Here is a 12,063-nt window from a genome sequence, read left to right as displayed (position 1 = left end):
GCAAGTGTTTTTTTCATAGTGGCGCCATCTTTTCTTGATTCATGCTGCCCCCCGGAGCTCGTTCTTGATTCACTTGGACGGTTTCCTCTAGAGTCCGGGTTGATGGGTGGTATTCAGGACCATGTGGGTAGTCTTAAGCCACTCGGCGGTGACTGAAAAATCCCAGGTGGTAGCGGCGGATTCAAACCCGCGTCGTCCATCACGCGGTGAATGCGGGGCCCGCACGCTAACCACTCAGCCACCGCCTACCCACTGCTGTTACTGTTGTACTTGAGTATTTCTTCGGTTATTAAAAATCCTAAAATTTGTTACAGCTAATATCTGAATATGAATAAGTTGTGGCTAAATAAATCTTAGTTTTGTGGTAGTTCAAGGCTTTTAACTATATATGCATTATCATTAATCAGCTCCGTCATAGGAGAAGTAAGAGTCAGTCCTTTTACAGCACTGTACTTTGTCATGTTCACTGCTTGGATATCTTCTTTTTTTTTTTTTTTACCCAGACATGTCACGTAATTGTCTCCCTTGTTCCTGTCACCTGTGATGCTGATCCTCTATTTAATGCATACCGTTCCTATTTAAATAATATCTTCATTCTCTTTTTCAGCCTTTTACTCTTGCACCTTCACTTATTCTCACTGCGCTCTCTCTTCTACTCTTCCTTTCCATTCTAAACCCTTTTCCCTTCCGCCTTGACACCCACGCGCCTTCTCCCTCACTCCCTATTCGTTCCTTTGTCTTCACTCTTTCCCTCCTCTTACTCTTCCCTTCACAGCTTTCCTTCTTCCCTCTAACAACACGGACATGGTTTCTCACCCTTCCGCCGACATGTTGCGTCTCACCCCTTTGTGCCTCTACCTTTCCTCACCCTCTTTCGTATTTTTTTTCCTCCTTCCCTCCAGCAACAAGAATGCAGTTCATCGCCTTTACACATATACTCCCGCAGTCCCTCATCTTTCCTTTATTTACCCACACAGTCTGCCTTCTTGTATTCTCCCTCCCCCTTTTCCACCTCCTCCTCTTCCTTCTCCTCCAGCATCACCTCCACTTCTTTCCTTCCCTTTCTTCCATCCTCTATACATTCCCTCATCATTTCTTTCGTTCCTACTTTCTTCTGACATATCTTCCGCACTTTCTCATCTTCCCTTTATTTTCCCACATGTTCTCCCTTCTTTTTTTCTTCCTCTTCTTTCACTTCATCCTTTGCGAGAGACAGATGGATGGAAAAATGGAAAGAAAGTGTAAATTGCGGTTGATTGAAATGCTTGCGGTGTGCGGTGCTCCGTCACGGGTCCTGTTTTCAGTTTCTTTCTTTGTTTTTCGTTGGGTTTTTCTTTTTCCTTCCTTTTTTTCGCTGTTCTTCGTGGGTGTGGCGCCAAACTAAGCTTGGTATTCCTACACAGTGAAATTACAGAAATAGTTTTGTTTCGTTTCTCTTTCTTTCTCACCTTTCTTTCTCTTCCTTCTTCCATTCTTTCGTTCTGTTATTGTCTTTCTTTCTTTCTTTCTTTCCTTCTCTCCCTTCTCTTTCTTTCACTTTTTCTTTCTTTCTTTCTTTTTTTCTGTTTTTCCTTCTTTCTTTCTTCCATTCTCTCTTTCTCTTTTTTTCTTCCTCCTCTTTTGTTCTCTCATCTGTTCTTTCTAATAATATCACCGAGGGAAGCTTATCAGTATTACCGATTATTCTTCTCCTCCCCGAAGCCGACAAAAGTATGGGAACACGCACACACGCACACACACACACAAACAGACACCTCCCTCACGCCCTCACTCTTCATTTCATTCACCCTCATCCTCTTCCTTCTCACATTCCACCTCTCCCTTTCACACCACCCCTAGTCACAGCAGTTATTATCTCTCCTCTATCTATCTACATACTTCTCCCCGCACACCTCATTCTTCTTCCTGTCCATGGTTCCTCGTCTTCATTTTCACTCCTTGCGCTCCTCGATCCATCCTGGCCCCCCTACATGCGCCATATTCAAGTCCTCACCCTTACACCGATACATACACACCGCCTATCTTAGCGAGCTCCTCCGTTCTCCCTATCCTATCTTCCCTATTCACCACCACCATCAGCAGCAGGAGGCGTCGCTCAGGACCCCCAATGGTGCCGTGAATATCCTTACTCACCGTGTTTCTCCTGCCATTACTCATTGCTTTTATAACACTGACGAATGACCATAACTCATCCCCCGCCCGCTGCCTCTCCGCCGCGTCCTCCCTTCCATCAACCTCCCGCAACAATGTGCTCTTCATCTAAGGGTTTGGTCATATAAGCTGATGTTTACGACGCAACACCGTAACGCATTGAAGCTCAGGCGCGGAATTTTAATCAGCATCGTCTAGACAGTATTAGGTAGGCGGTGGGTGAGTAGTGAAGGAGGAGGAGGAAGAGGAAGAGGAGGAGGAGGAGGAAAAGAAAGAGGAGAAAGAGGAGGAGGAGTATTGATAAAGGAAGAAGTAGGTGGTGTGTGAGTGGTGGAGATGCTGCAGAAGAAAAAGGAGGAGGAGGAGGAGGAGTATTGATAAAGGAAAAGGGGGAGGAGGAGGAGGAGGAGGAGGAGGAGGAGGAGGAGGAGGAAAAAGAGCAGGTATACAAAGTAGATATACGGCGACTCTTCTTTCTTGATGCCTTCCCTCTCGTTACACCCCCCCCCCCCTTCACCCTATCTCTCTCTCTCTCTCTCTCTCTCTCTCTCTCTCTCTCTCTCTCTCTCTCTCTCTCTCTCTCTCTCTCTCTCTCTCTCTCTCTCTCTCTCTCTCTCTCTCTCTCTCTCTCTCTCTCTCTCTCTCTCTCTCTCTCTCTCTCTCTCTCTCTCTCTCTCTCTCAAAAAAGCATTATATAAGAGAGAGAGAGAGAGAGAGAGAGAGAGAGAGAGAGAGAGAGAGAGAGAGAGACACTGGCAGCATCGCATCCACAGTAACGTTCAGTCATTGCTTATAATTAATTAACGCTAACGCACCCTGCCCCCAGAGTAACAACACACCGCGTATATTTTCTGGCTCCGCGTTCCTCCCCTTTGAGCTCACTTTGGTGTTTTACAATGTGCTTCAATAGAAATTTCCCCTCCCTTTCGTAGGTGCCTTGTTTCCCGCCTCGCCATATCCTCGCTATTGTTTTCCTCCTTCCTTCCCCGCTCGGTGTGAATGCCCGCCACTCCGCCGCGCTGCTCGAGTCTTATGCCTTATTCCCGGACCCGGCTTTACATCTTCCATTCCTTCCAGCGCCGCCCATGTCGCCAGGACCCGCCCCATCACGCAATGATGAAGGCCGCTCGAGCGTACTCCACGCTTTCCTTCGTCTCTCATTCCCTCGGCGCATGCGATACACTTTACCCTTAATTTATGCCGTTGTTTTCGTAGCGGCGGGAACAAGGGGATTTATTTCAGTGAGGAATTCCCACAAAGTCTTGCGTGAAGACTCGGCGGGCTCATCTAGTTTGTACAGTTCTGAGTTATACGTTGTGCTTTGGGTTACCATGGAAGCGGTTGGCTGTGAAAGATTTGTTCAGCGCTGATCTACTTAGATTTATATGTTTGCAAGTACTTCTTACTAGCCTGTTTGTATTTCTGTTAGCATGTTAGACTTCCATTAGCACTCGATGTGTTAAACTGTGTCTGTGACAGATTTTCTTTCATAAACTTTGTAAAAACCTTGGATTTAAGCACATCCATTATATATAATGTGAATATGAAAGATTATCTATTTTTTCTAGATGCTGCTTATAGCGCCGATAGGCTCTCTTGAGAGGTCTCTTGGGCGACCTCAGCCCATTAGTGGCTGCCGTGATATATGACTCCTGCTTAGCCCATGCTGACCCCCGGTGCTCCACTTGACCGAAGTCGCTGAAGTTAGGAATGCCTGAAAATCAAGGCAGAATGTGGGTGATCTTCCGCCACTCGGTGATGGTCGAAAATTGTCAGCGTGCATCGATGGGACCGAACTATTGACAGTCGAGTTTGTTACGTTTTAGATTTAAACCTTTGCCTTGAGCAGATATTATTCGTTGCTAACAAATCACAAGACACTCTTCACTCTCCATTATTCAAGTATTCCTTTTATTTGTTATTGGTTGTATTCGGTATTGGTTAACGTTATTCGTTGCTAACATATCACAGCACACTCTCCACCCTTCATTACTCAATTATGTCCCCCCAACGAAAGTTGGCAGCAGACGCTCTTGAATTCCTAATTGTTTTATGCTTGATCTATCACTGTGTTGTCTCTCTTGCTACAACGTTCATAATGAATGTTGCTAATGAATGTGACGACTAAATTATGTCATTTTCTGTCAAGAAAACATGAACCGAACTCAAGCGTCAAAACTAAGGTCTCGAATATACTGATGGCGTGACGCTCTTTGTCCTGTGAGAAAGAATTTTTCAGTGCAAACTAAAAGACGTGCACATCGATCGAATCCACAGACACAAAGGGAGAGAAAATTATGTATCATTAAAGAGGACACATTGAAAGAATTCTTCAACGACATGTTCAAAGAATTTTCCTTCACTGACCTCTTGAAACAATTTTACTTTGCTCTCCTGCTCCTGGCCACCGCCACCCAAGCCTTTCTCATAATCAAAATCGGCGAGGACAAAATTTTCTCCTGTAAGAAGGAACGAGGGATGAGCGGCGGACATGTGACTGCGGCCGCGAACACGAGGAAGGCAGGGAACTTTGATTGACGAAACCCCGCGGCAGGACAGTCCATGGTAACCGGAAGATTGCTAATAGGGTGAAAGCAATGGCGAGGGGTGAGAGAGAGAGAGAGAGAGAGAGAGAGAGAGAGAGAGAGGGAGAGAGGGAGAGAGAGAGAGAGAGAGAGAGAGAGAGAGAGAGAGAAGTGAGAAGAAAAGACACAGAGAATTGTCGTCACTATTGAAGAGAGAGAAGATTCAGCGCACAAGATTATCCCATTCCATCCCACTATTCACCACATCTCACTCCACCCTACCTTTTTTTTACCCCCCTACGCCCCACTACCCATCACACCCCACTCCACCCTACCTCATCTCACCCCATCCCACTCTTACCACACCCGACCCCTACTCACACCACCTGACCTCCTACTCACCCCGTCTGCCCCACTACTCACTGCATCCCACCCCACTACTCACACCACCCACCCGACCCGCACTCACCCCCTCCCACCCCACTACACACCGCACCACACCAAGCCTGCCTCACTTGTCTCACTCTCCGCGCCGACCTGAACCATCGAGCCACGCGGGGATCCGAGGCTCGAACCCACAAAGGAGAGGTATTACAGGCACGAAATCTGCTCGTGTTCGGAAAGCTTAAAATTTGTTTTTTTGTTTTTTTATGCGACTGCGATACTGATATAAGATGTAGGGTCGTTTTTCTTGTTGTTCTTGTTGTTGTTGTTGTTTTGTTTGTTTGTCGAGGATAGTACAGCAATAAGGAAAAGGTCAAGTACATAAGAACATAAGAACATAAGAACGCAGGAGTCTGCAAGAGGCCGGTAGGCCTGTACGAGGCAGCTCCTTTGACCCTAAGCTCCCGTGTATCTAACCCCACCTAATATCGCTGTCCATGAATTTATCTAGTCTATTTTTGAATGTGACAATTGTATTGGCACTCACCACATGACTGCTAAGCCTATTCCACTCATCCACCACCCTATTAGTAAACCAATTTTTGCCTATGTCCCTGTTGAATCTGAATTTATCCAGTTTAAACCCATTACTTCGTGTCCTACCCGGTTCTCTTACCAACAAAACCTTATGAATGTCTCCTTATTAAAGCCCTTCATCCATTTATAAACCTCGATCATGTCTCCACCACCTTCGCCTTTCTAGAGAATGCAAAGTTTTAACTGTTTGTCTTTCCTCGTATGCAAGTTTCTCAACCCCTGAATCATCTTAGTCATCCACCTCTGCACCGATTCTAACATTTTGATATCCATTCTATAGTAGGGTGTCCAGAACTGAACCGCATAGTCAAGATGAGGTCTAACTAAGGCTAAATCTTCGGCTCGTGTTCGAAAGCTTAAAATTTGTTTGTTTGTTTTTTTATGCGACTGCGATACTGATATAAGATGTAGGGTCGTTTTTCTTGTTGTTCTTGTTGTTGTTGTTGTTTTGTTTGTTTGTCGAGGATAGTACAGTAATAAGGAAAAGGTCAAGTAGAAGAAATGGATGTTGGTGTCTCTCTTAGCTTTGTTTGATGCAAGTTAGCTTTATATGTAGTACACACACACACACACACACACACACACACACGCACAACGACAAATTCGTACACATACAAGTATTTTTGCGCATTTTGTGTATTCTTATTCTTTTTGTTATCGTTTTTCTCCTTCCCTCCCTCCCTCCCTCTCTCCCTCCCCCCCAGTTTTCAATTATGTGCGGTATAGAGAACTCCAGTGTTGACCTTTTCGTTATTATAAAGATTAATATTTTGATAAAGTCTCCATTTATTTAGTCGAATATTTAATAATTGAGATTTAATCCAACAAATAATTCTGCTTTACGATGATTCAATGAAGCATATTGTACACTCATCAAACACGCAAAAACGAGGCCGCTAACAATATTGTCGAGAATGAAAATAACAGTATAAGGGTGCTCAAACTTTCCAATTACTAATGAAAATATTAAATCCTCTGAGCTTAGTGTTAATCACCCACGCATGAATAATTAAATGTTGCAAATAAAATATATACGCCAGGAAATTAAAGAGAGCAGAACGCAATTATACACAGCAAATAATTAATAAATGGTGAAGGAAAAAAAAACATGGGAGCGTGTGGCGCGTTTTCTGCAGTGTTGTTTCTGCTCTTTTTTTTTTTTTGTGTGTGTGTGTGTGTGCGTGTGCGTGTGTGTGTGTGTTTGTATTTTTTATGTGAAATGATTGAAGAAAACCAACGTAACTAAACAACGACCGGAGTGACGGCAGCGATCCATTTCCTTGTCCGGGGAAAAAAGCCGCGGGAAAACAAGGGAGCGACAGCAAGAACAGGAAGCAAGGGAAAAAAAAAAAAAAAAACGGTAAGCGGAAATAAAAGAGGAGGAATATAAGTGGAAAGATAGGGAGGAGAAACGAAATGAAAGTCAACACAATCCAACAGGGGGGCGGATGTAATAGAGGCAAAGAAAAGAGAAGGAAAAGCGAAAGAAATTCAATGTCAACACAACTCCGCGCGCGATGTCGTCCTTTCATTTCCAGGTGAGCGGCTTCCGAGGCTTTTTTCTGGGAGGTCGAATTTCTTCATTTGTGAACGCCAAAAGTTATTGTATTCTAACACTGAATTTAAATCGTGCCCATAAAAAGGTGAGCACAGTTTCCTCGACAACTTTACATGTTTTTTTATTTTTTTTTATTCTCGGGGTTTGGTAGCTAAAAACAGTGTAGGACCTGATTGCTTTTCCCCCTCACCCCCCGCCCCTCCACACACACATACACGCACGCACGCACGCTCTCCCTTGTATGTATGTGTGTGTGTGTGTGGGGGGGGGGGTAAAATGGCAGTACAATAATGCGTTTAGTGCTAATGGTTATTTTTTTTCCAATGCGTTCGTCGGGCGTGAGTGTTATATACGTAAAAGAATAAATAAATAACTCCCTGAGATTTTCTGGGCTGCAAGCAGGCGTTCTTAATCGAATCTTGCAGCTCTTGGCGAAGCGGCAGAGAACACGAAACTGTAATCCTTTCCTGGGCAAGAGTTTCGTTTCTTGTTTCGCAACTCTATACTCCAGGAAAGCCACGGGAATGAAGACGCATAAGCGGCTCCGAGAAACGCTCCCTCAGACTCCAGTTGAACTTAATAAGAAAACATACACAAGAAGCCGTCTCGCCGCCACCGTCCAGGAAACATTTTGCCTCCCAGGTGCTTAGACCGAGCTGTTTCTTTTATAACCGAACGCATGTGCAAAGGAATATAGAGTAAAGGAAAGATACAAGGGATAGATAGATAGATAGAAACGAGTAGAGGTGGCTATATAATTAGGTATACAGTAATGAGATAGATAAATAGATAGATTGGTAGATAGATAGAGATAGATAGATAGATAGATAGAGATAGATGGATAGATAGATTGATAGATAGATAGATTGGTAGGTAAATCATGTGTGTTTGCTAATGTTTTAAGGAAGAAACTGATAGAGAAGACCTTTTTCACAAGCTGTATTTTTTTTTTTCTTCCCTTCCTGGCATCCCACTTTCCCACTAATTTCTTGAATGTTCTTGGAGTAAATGATGAAAGGACGTACGGAGAGCTGATTAGAAGAGGCTGTTCACACATATAGCGACAAGATCCCAGCAACATCCTTCGAGTGTAAAATTTTAAACCAGATGAAAAGGCTAATTGCCGCGCGTTGCTCCCCTATTCATTTTCTACTCGACCTTCTAGCACGTGAAGAATGAGGATCCCTTATAACCTTGGACACATAGCTGATCTTTGCAGCATCATGCCCACTTTTGACCTACCCTGCGCAGGTTTTCTCGGTAGGTTTTGTATCCCTCGACCCTCATGCCACTAAGCGAGAATTATCATCCATTTGACTCCTGCGCCGACTGAGCTTACCCGGCTTCCAACCAAGATCAATGATTTCGTCGGTCGGCGCGTTAACTGTTGTGTCATGGATAGGAAACTGCGGTAAGAAGGATGAAAGGTAAGAAAAAAGTCTGGTATATAATTTCACTTGGTTGTCTTTGCCCTCATCCTCCTGTTTCTCTTTCTGTTGATCCTCCTCCTTCTCCTGTTTCTCCTTCTGTTTCTCCACCTCCTGTTTCTCTTTCTGTTTATCCTCCTCCTCCTCCTGTTTCTCCTTCTGTTTCTCTTTCTGTTTATCCTCCTCCTCCTCCTGTTTCTCCTTCTGTTTCTCCACCTCCTGTTTCTCTTTGTTTATCCTCCTCCTTCTCCTGTTTCTCCTTCTGTTTCTCCACCTCCTGTTTCTCTTTCTGTTTATCCTCCTCCTTCTCCTGTTTCTCCTCCTATCTCTCCCCCTTCTTTAACTCCTCCATTTCCTCCTCGTTCTCGTACTCGTCCTCCTCTTCCTCCTCCTATAGTGCTACATAGTTACTGAGTCATCGCAAGGTTACAAAAAAAGGTCCTCGGATAATGAAAATTCTTGCGTTTATTTGTCTTGCTTCTTACATGTCGCCGCCTTCCTTCTGATGCCGGGGCCTTGCCGACTCCTCCTCCCCGTCGTGGCGTCGCGCGGACCTCGCTCTTGTCGTCCAGCAATGGTTATTAAAGTTTTTCTTATGCTTCCTGGTGAGAGAGAGAGAGAGAGAGAGAGAGAGAGAGAGAGAGAGAGAGAGAGAGAGCTATCAAAAAGTAAAAACAATGAAGTAGAGAGAGAGAGATACAAACAGACAGCCACAGAATGAAAGACAAGCAGATATACACAAACAGACAGGCATTTACAGACAAGCAAACAGATAGACAGACAGACAGACAGACATAAATAGACAGAGGCAGTAGTCGAGAAATTCTACATCTCAGGGTGAATCTCAAACTGTTTCACTCATCTAGGTTTATAAATTTTACTCTGGAAAGGAAAGACTGAGAGAATACAAAAGAAGGAAGGAAAGTAACCCGATTAAGAGGGAAAAAGTGTAGATAAGGAAGGGGAGGAAGAAGCAAAATTCAATAGACTCGCCATGCCTGTTTACTCCCCCTTCTGTCTTTTTCCTCTTTTCCCTCCTTTTTTCCTTCCTTTCTCCATTTTTTTTCTTTTATGTTCTCATTTTAACTCTCCATCTTTTGTTTTAATCTCACCGTCGTTCGTATTTGCCTCTTACGTCTTCTTTCCTTTCTCTTCCCCTTCCCCTTTTCTTAATTTTAATACCCTCCTCTTCATTTTTCCCCATTCGTTCTCTGTTCCTATCCATTTTCCTTCATGCTCCCGTCCCATCTTCTTCCCTTTCTGTGTTCTTTCCCTTTTCTTCCTCTTTCCCTTCCCCTTTCCTTCATTTTAACACCCTCCTCTTCATTTGTCCCCATTCGTTTACTTTACTATCCATATTCCTTCATTTCATCTTCTTTCTACATGTTCCTGTCCCATCTTCTTCCCTTTCCTTCCTTTTCCCCTTCCCCTTCTCCTTCTCTCTTCATTTTTCGTTCACTTTTCCTTTCCTTATTTCTTCATTTCATCTCCTTTCTACATTCTCCTGCCCTTTTTTCCTCCCCTTCTTTCTCTCCTCTCCGTTCACTTTTCCTCTCTTCATTCCTTCATTTCCCCTACTCTCCACATTCTCCTGCCCTTTCCTCCTCTCCATCCTCCTCCTCTTTCCCCTTCGTTACTCCCTTTCTGCTTCCCTCATCTCCCTTCTCCCCTTAACGCCTCATTCATCACTTCCTGACGCCCCTCCTCGGTCCTCTGCTTTTGCCGGGGCGAGCTACAAATGAACGACTTAATTGGCGTTGACTTATATATGAAACAGTCGGGTCGCTGGTTGTTGGGGCGGAGGGGGTGAAGGGGGTTGTTGGTGGTGTTGTTGTTGGTGGTGGTGATGGTGCTGATGGTGAGGCTGTTGCTGGGATGATGGAGTGACTGTCGTAGTGGTATTGGTAGTAGTGGGAGATGTTTTAGTGGTGAGATTATTGCAAGAGGTGTTGACTGGTGTATGTTGTGGTGTTGTTGTTGGTGGTGGTGGTGCTGTGGTGGGAATATACTATTGTTGGAGGTGCTGTTCGTGGTAGAGGTATGCGTTTGTTGTTGTTGTTGTTTATGGAGATCTTGTGGTTATTTTCCTTTTAGATTTTTTTTTTTTTACAACAAAGGAGACAGCTCAAGGGCACAAAAAAAGGATACAATAATAAAAAAAAAGCCCGCTACTCGCTGCTCCTAAGAAAAGAATCAAAAGAGGTGTATGACATATCTTAGCATTTGTTTATCGAAGGTAGGTGTTGAATTTGGCTGTCTTATAGGAAAACGGTGGCCGAGTATTTAACGCACGGACCAGGGCGAAAAGGGTCACAAGCTCGTCCCGCTGACTGCCTGATTCCGTCCGCCGTCCTCGTGGCAAAAGGTCAGTATAGAGTCTTGTTAATAGAGCAACAGAAGTGTATCGTCACCTTCGTTAACAAACCGCCTAAGTCATTATTTTCTACTTTTCAGGAAATCAGAAAAGAATTGTCATGGTCTCATTTGGCTTAAGATTTAGGTAGAAATGAAAAGGTCAATTCTAGAACACTCAAACCCTGAATAACGAAGGCAACTGTACAAAAATGGGCGTCACATGTTGAAAAATTAATTTAGACAAAAACCTGGAAATCGGTAAAAAATGACTTAGGCAATTATTATGTTATTGTGAAAGTCCTGCCATGCCTATAATTACTGGAACAAGAACTCAACAATATCCAGAAAGTTATATTTGCCTCAATATTATGAACACCCAAACACACACACACACAAAAAAAAAAGAGTAATTAAGAGGCCCATTCAGTCTAGGGCATTTTCCTTGTCGCAGAGCCATACGTGTCGGGGCTGTGAACGAAATGAATGGGGGAGGAAGCGTAACTCAAAAACACATTCTTCCGCATATATGAGAATTGATTTTTTTCTAGTAGTTTAAATGGAGGCCATAATTTACATGCGACTTTTTTTTCTTCTTTCCTCTCCGCCTTGAACGAAACGAAACACGGTGAAAAATTGTAACTCAGAAACTCGGTATTCTACGCCCACGCCTCTGCTTCAGCCTTAAATGTATACACACACACACAGGAAAAGGGGAAAAAGAAACCACGCCGGTAGTAAATCTTCGGACTCGGGTTGAAATTATAAGAAAACATTAATCTGTTTCAGCCGAGGTGCAAACGGATCACGCAGGTTACGGATGGGAAGGGGGAGGAGGTGCAGGTGACGGGAGCGTTGGTGTGCTGGCGAGAGAATGCATGTGTGTTAATATGTTGGTGTTGGTATGGTGGTGTTAGGGTGCTCGTGTGCTAGTGTAAGGCTGTATATATGTGTGCTGGTATAAGAGTGTTTGTGTGCTGATTTGTGAGTGCAAGTTGTTGGTGTGGGATGTGGAGTGGTGGTGTGAAGGTGCAAATTGATGGTTTGAGGGTGTTGTGTGCTGGTATGA

General features: G+C 44.1%; 1 long non-coding RNA gene across 2 annotated transcripts in view; it reads left to right on the top strand.

Annotated features, from left to right (window-relative positions):
* The window catches only part of LOC126984801 (uncharacterized), a 102,818-nt gene that overhangs the window by 66,460 nt on the left and 24,295 nt on the right, over nucleotides 1-12,063 (top strand). For both annotated transcript variants that reach the window (XR_007737867.1, XR_007737888.1), the window contains one exon: nucleotides 10,907-11,007. This is a non-coding gene — a long non-coding RNA (uncharacterized LOC126984801). The remainder of the gene's footprint in view (nucleotides 1-10,906; nucleotides 11,008-12,063) is intronic.

This window comes from Eriocheir sinensis, chromosome 1, assembly GCF_024679095.1.
Source record: "Eriocheir sinensis breed Jianghai 21 chromosome 1, ASM2467909v1, whole genome shotgun sequence".
Classification (NCBI taxonomy): Eukaryota; Metazoa; Arthropoda; class Malacostraca; order Decapoda; family Varunidae; genus Eriocheir; species Eriocheir sinensis.
The sequence above is the reverse complement of the archived record's forward strand: the minus strand, read 5'-3'. Positions and strand labels throughout refer to the sequence as shown.